Source organism: Globicephala melas, chromosome 9, assembly GCF_963455315.2.
Source record: "Globicephala melas chromosome 9, mGloMel1.2, whole genome shotgun sequence".
Lineage (NCBI taxonomy): Eukaryota > Metazoa > Chordata > Mammalia > Artiodactyla > Delphinidae > Globicephala > Globicephala melas.
This window is the reverse complement of record NC_083322.1, coordinates 61,538,109-61,544,942: the sequence shown is the minus strand read 5'-3', so window position 1 is coordinate 61,544,942 and position 6,834 is coordinate 61,538,109.

The window sequence follows — 6,834 nt, the reverse complement described above, 5'->3', positions numbered from 1 at the left end:
GTATCTTAACAGTAGGTGATGTTTAATTAGTCAGTTTATTGTTTCCAGTCTTAGTTCAGAATTTCACATTCTGAAGAGTTAGAGTTTTAACTGAGTGTATGAACATTCATCTAGGAAACTGTTTATGCTCAAACTTCTGTCAGAACACTGTGGTACATTAAGATTCCCAGGTGTAACAAAATTACAATATTCTATCTCCAGAATTTATAGTACTTATGGTAGGAACTACAAACAAGCTGCCTATGGTACTCCAGGCCTGCAGATACATTGTTGTTTATCTTTTCTTCTTTTCTTTAATTTCTTTTCATTTCTTTTCTTTTCATTTCGTTTTCTTTCTTTTTCTCTTTCCAGGACCATATATATATTTTATATACACACACACACACATATGTGTGTGTGTGTGTATCTCCTATATATATATAGGATTATTTGGCATCAAACCAAGTAAATTCAGGCAGATCCCATATTCAGAACAGCAGAAGCAGTGGAGTCCCTGTGAATGGACCAGCTGCTCTCCCCTTCTTTTCCATCCTTGCTAGGCCTATGCCATTTACTTGCTTTAACTGTCAGGCCCCTGTGTGTAGTTTTCACATTTGCCACTCCTCAAGGCCTTGCAGTGTTGGTCTGACCTGAAGGCTATATCTTTCTTAGAATTTTCCACATATTTGCAGTAGAGATTCTGTAACTGGGTTGTGCAATAACTCTCTCCCTTTTTCTCACCAAGTGCTCTGGGAATAATATCCGTTCACCAAATATTAGGACATAAAAGGAATTAAGACCAACAGCAGCAAATGCTTTAGTGCCAATAGACATCAAAATATCTACACATGCCTATGATTGGGGCTAAACATTTAAGGGTAGAAGGTGTTATCAAAAGGAAGAAGAGGAAAAAATGACATCTAGAAAAGAAGGCAAAAAATGAGTGAGTGAGAAGGAGAAAGAGAGGAGAAGCAAACTCAAGGAGGGAAAGACACTCCATCCTGGACCTCTGGTAGAGAAACACCTACAGGGCTACCCACAGCTCCTTCAGGGTCAGCTCAGGGGTCCCAATGACACCAGTTATCTACCCAAAATTAAAGCAACACATTAGAATAAAAATGAATAGGGAGGGGGAGGAGAGAGGTTTTTATCTACTAGATAACAAGGTTATGCAATCACTTGGAAATTGAGTAGAGATATCCCATTTGTTCCACACAGATCCATTAAGGAAAAGTAGTTCTCCTGGGCTTCCCTGGTGGCGCAGTGGTTGAGAGTCCGCCTGCCGATGCAGGGGACGCGGGTTCATGTCCCAGTCCAGGAAGATCCCACATGCCGCGGAGCGGCTGGGCCCGTGGGCCATGGCTGCTAAGCCTGTGCGTCCGGAGCCTGTGCTCCGCAACGGGAGAGGCCACAACAGTGAGAGGCCCACATACCGCAAAAAAAAAAAAAAAAAAAAAAATTTAAAATTAAAAAAAAAATAAGTAGTTCTCCTGAAATATGTTCATTTCTCTCAGGGTTTTGCTCGTTTGAGTGCTTAAGCCAACCTAAAAGTCAGTAATAGACACCAATCTCATCATCTTCTAAACCAACCACTCTGGCGACAGAAAAAAAGCTAGTTTCATTATTTCAGCTTATTCCCAAAATTTAATAATAGAAGATATTTTGAGGGCATTAACAGGGTTACTTGTCAGGAACTACTTTTACATAGGCTAAAAACACGCCAGGAGTGACACTTGAAATTGATCATCCTTTTAACCATTCTGTCAGGCTTCCGAAAATTAATGAGTGGGCTGCAGAAGGGAAGTGGCTTACCAGAACATCGCACAAATTTGCTGATCTTGACTTGCTGGAATTTTGCTTACCTAATGCAAAGCTGAACACTTCAATTCTCTACAGTGTTTACATTCTACCTAAATCTTCTCCTGGGTTTCCTGCATTCAATGTTGCTTCCTCCTCAGGCAAGTAACAGTGAAATACAAAAGGAAGCTGCAAAAATCACTGTCCTCAGCTGATGGGATGACACAACAGATACTTTTCAGGCTTAAACTACAAAAATCACTGTATTTATATAAAAATCAAGGTTTCAAACGCTGTATGATATTTATTCAACAATACTAATTGGGTGAAGATGATGTTCAGATCACTACTTGAGATGCAGTAAGAAACTTACCTGGGTGAGGAAGTATCTTGAGCAGGAAGGTGATTCTCCCATGGCAAAGTTTAGCTTTTTCACTCTGTAGGAATGACCTCAGCCATTTTTCCAAATACGAAAACTCAACTTCATGCTCTGTGGAAGATACAATATTCTCTGTCCCTAAAATACTATAATTTACTGAATTAAAAAAAAAAAGGAGCTAAAAAAATTCAAAGGTAACAAGTGACAATCATTAAGGCATTCTCCAAATTATGACAATTGAATAATAAACATCCCACATATATTTCTCACTTCACTTCCCCTAAAAATCCTAGACCCTGACTAAGCAGCCTTAGCCACAAAGCTGTCTCGGACAACACTGCCGCCTAGTGGGTCTTTGAGGAAACTATCAGATCCCATAGGTCCTTTTATTTTTCGTCTTTCTTGGATCATTCATAAGGGAACTTGGGTAAAAGTTACAATTCCATATATTTCTCTTCCACGCTTATTGTTTACTTTTTAAAAGTTTTTCTGTTTCTCTTAATTTCTTTTTAATTCCCTTTCTCTTTTCTGTTTTGAATTCTTACCAAATTCACATTAAAAAAATTTTAACTTGCTTTCTTTTGCTTTCTTTAAACCCTTTTCTCTCTATTGCTTTTGTAAGTCTAAAAAACTTGATAAGAAAGCAGCAACTGTTTAGACTTCAATAGAATAATTTTTGCCAACTTCTAAAGCAATTAGGGTTTCAAAGTTATCTTCTGAATATATTTACTAAAGTTGTCTTCTAAGTTTGCTTTCTTCCATACCTCAATTACCATGATATTTTTTAAAAATTAAATACAATTAACACTGCAGTTAAAATCATAAGAGTTTGTGTTAAACTTCGACTCAAATTTCAGCCCAACCACATATTAGCTATGCAAACATGAGAAGTTGCTTAAACCTTCTTGTGCCTCAGTTTCCTCCTCTGTAAAATGATGAAAATCATAGTACTTACAGGAATATTGTGAAGTCAATTAATATTTGTAAATGACTTAAAATAGTGCTGGCATAGATAAAGCTCTAATAACTTATTTTATTGTCAATATTGCAATATTATTTTCTGATGCTACTTCTTAATTTTAAATATTTGCACTTAATCCATACTTTGGATTCAATAGATTTTGTAACTTGGCCTGGAGCCATACTACCACATGTAACATTGTTCCAATTAGAAAATATGTTTATTTTTTTTACAGTACTCTTAAACTATTAGAAAACGTCATAGTTATAAATTAATAGTTATCTGTTCACATTAACTTCATATCAGCCAACGGATCATTAAGTAGGGGACTGAAAAGGATCTGGTTGCAGAAGAGATTAGAAAAGAATAATTTCCTAAAGTATTTTGTCTGGGTTTTTGGTTAGAATTACGAATCTTGAGAAGCAGAGAATAGAAAAAGGAAGGATACACTCCAAGCGATGAAAATAGCATATGCAAAATCTTAGTGGAATGAGCAAGTTGAAAGCTTACAATTTAGATAAATCTCTGCTAAATAATAATAATAATATTTTTAAACCACCTTGGCAATTCAGTTCATTTTAATGGCTCTTGATATAGACTCTTTTTCTTACATTCTAGAACATAACACTGCTGTCTTCAAATCCAAACTGTGATCTAGATCCAAATAGGAAAGTGGAATGCACTGTCAACACTCTTTTCCCATTATGGTATTTAAAGTAGATGGAAATTGAACATATTAAAAGAGACTTGCCTTCTACTTTTCGTAATGTTCTATACTGCGCATGAGCTGATGCAGGAGATCTGAGCAGTGGGGGTGGGTAGCAAAAGGTGTATGCATTCGTGACAGCAATCGGAATCAGATGCTTAATTTATGGACTCATAGCACATAAAAGAAAAAATTTCAAGCACTTACTGTAGCTGCTGCTGATTACTGACTATTCATTACAAAGGTATTTGGCTTGTGCTAGTGTAAACCCAATGTTCTTCGTAAAGAAAAGTCCATCATGCAGTTTTCCTATAAATTATACAGCTCCCTGTTTATTCTTCTTCAAAACCCATGCCCTGCTTCATAATCAAGAGCTGTTTAAAGGTTCTCACAGCCTAGAGATTGTAGCTAAAATACTGGAATCACACAATTAAAGGGAAGAAAAAACTAAATTAAGCCTCCAAAAAGGGATGCTGCCCAAGTTAAATGCTTCCCTGGTGCCCAAGTGAAACTCACTCTGACAAGCGGGCCTAAAATGTGTTCCAGTAATTGCTTCTTTCCCCAGCACTGCTGAGTAATTGCTTTGCAACTTTGCCCTCCCGGCACACACATAGAGCTATCATGATGTGATCCCAAAATTATACCTAGACCGAAAGAGCAATGTTTTATAAATCCTGCAGTTGAGAAGAATGGGAAAGATTACCAAGAGAACCAATTCAGCTTTCAGTCTAGCAACATCTTAGGCATTCATCCAGAAAGGAGAGAAATGCACCCAGAATACCATCAGGGCTTACACTTTATCTTTTTCTGTGTACAGTAGTCCACACAGCCAAACACAATGCATCCAGATGCTTTGACTTCTCAGTGTCTACTCCCATATCAAGAACTAGAGAATATAAGAAATATCTTGCTGGATCAGACAAATGGCTTATATCAGGTCACCCGTGAGAGGATATGTTCATCCTCCCTGACATCAATCTCAAAAGAGAGAAGGTTTGCTCTGAAACACCGCTGGGGATTTTCTCTCCTTAATAAAGCCGATATGCATATAATATATTGCTCCTTTTCCACCCTAAATCTTTCCTGACTCTATATGCATTTTCAGCTTGTACCCACCTCCTGAAGTTCCAAAAGTTACAAAGCCTGCTATGATAAATAGTATCTCGTTTGTTTGCCTTAAAACATCCTTTGTACTGATGGCTGGCACGGTGGGAAGCACACAGAAGATATTTGGGGGGAAAATGCATAGCAACGCGAATGGGCTGGATTAGAATGATGCAGGGTCTGACCCTTAACTGTTAATGCACCACCTGGTCTACTCCCCTTGGCTGAGGGCCTCAGGATGCCAACCTGAATATTTTGGCTTGGAAGGAAAGATAATCACATGATATCTGGGTCTCTTGCTTTTTAAATGTTGATTCCAAAAGATATGATACAGTATTTTCAGTGATTCCACTGGCTTAGGGGTATGGTTAGAGCGACTAACTCTTACCACCGATAAAGCTGATAGAATCCCTTATCACATGGCACAAAGCCATCTGGAAAATAAATGGGCAGGTTTTGCTTCAGTCTGTTCTAACCTCACTTTTTGATGAAAAACAAGTTGATCATAATCTTTTCTCTGTTTCCTTTATCCTTTGTAGCCATTGAGCCTTCCACATGTCCTGCTGCATACTGAGATATCTTATTGAAAATTTCTCCTTACTTTCTATGACCAATCAAATAAAATGTAAACTGAGAAAATAGATTTGGGGTAGGTCATTTGTAAGTGTGAAGCTTTGGGAGAATGCTTGAGAGACAAATTCTAAGACCATCATGGGAAAATCACCAGGAATCCCAGGCTAAATTATTTCTACTCCCAAACCAAGCCGTCTGTCACCAACTGAATGTTGAACTGCACGTAGATGAGGCAATGTCTTGTAAATGGAGTTGAAACTTCGGTTTGTATGGGGTTTGTTCACTGGTTACACTAATTTTTCTCAGGTTTTAAGTAAAGAAATCTATGTTATAATAGTTTTCACCCTGTGAGAGTGCCTACTTTACAGACCAACTACTCTAAGTTATACCTTAGTTAAGAGAGGAATACTCATACTGCCACAAGCATGCATTGATGATTGATTTTCCCTCTTCCTGAAATAACCCATCCCATTCAATGGTTGAACAGTAAGATAACTGCTCTTCAGAAATATGGACAACATTTGATACTAATGTTCATTTTCCCTCTGCTGCTGTCACAGCTTATCACTCTTATTTGATGGTGGATTGACCCACTGCTTTGACTTATTCTGGTACTTATGTGACAAAGGCTAACCCACCAAGGTCAGTGGTTGGGTGTCATCCATCATATTGCCAATACGTCTGCCATGATTGATAGGGATGATACACCTCAAGGTCCCTGAATTTTGTTACTGTCACATTTTTTTCCTCTCAGTCACACCAGGACTGGAGCTCAGGTACTGTGCCATCTCATCTCCTAATGGCCTTCTTGACTACAATGGCTTAAGAACTGGCCTGCCTTCATGGGGCAGTGGGAGAACAGGGTGTTCAGGACTAGTGTTCTTGTTGACTCAAAAAGTGTGCTGACATGTGTACGACCTAGGGCGAGGACCCAAACTGAGCTGTCATCCTTTGCTTGAGTGTAAACATGGATAATTTTTACCCAAATTCATAGCCCTGATAAATAAATGCATTTGAAACATTAAAGTCTGAATGATGTGAACAAACCCATTAAAGTAACCTTGAATGTTTAGCCAAGTTAGCAATAGATCAGTGAATTTTATAGCTAAAAAATTAAAAAAGAGTAATCTTCTTGTTTTTGTAGATAACATGCAGTCTCAGAGACATGATTAAAATCCTAATCCTAGGTCAATAAACACAATATTCTTGATTCTCAAGCTTCTCTTCCCAGCAAACCTGACAACTCCAACACAGGCAGAAGCATAGATGTCGATTATGGAGAAAATGCAATGGACTGTGTGTACACTTCCTCTTCATCGTCTTCTCCTTTAAATC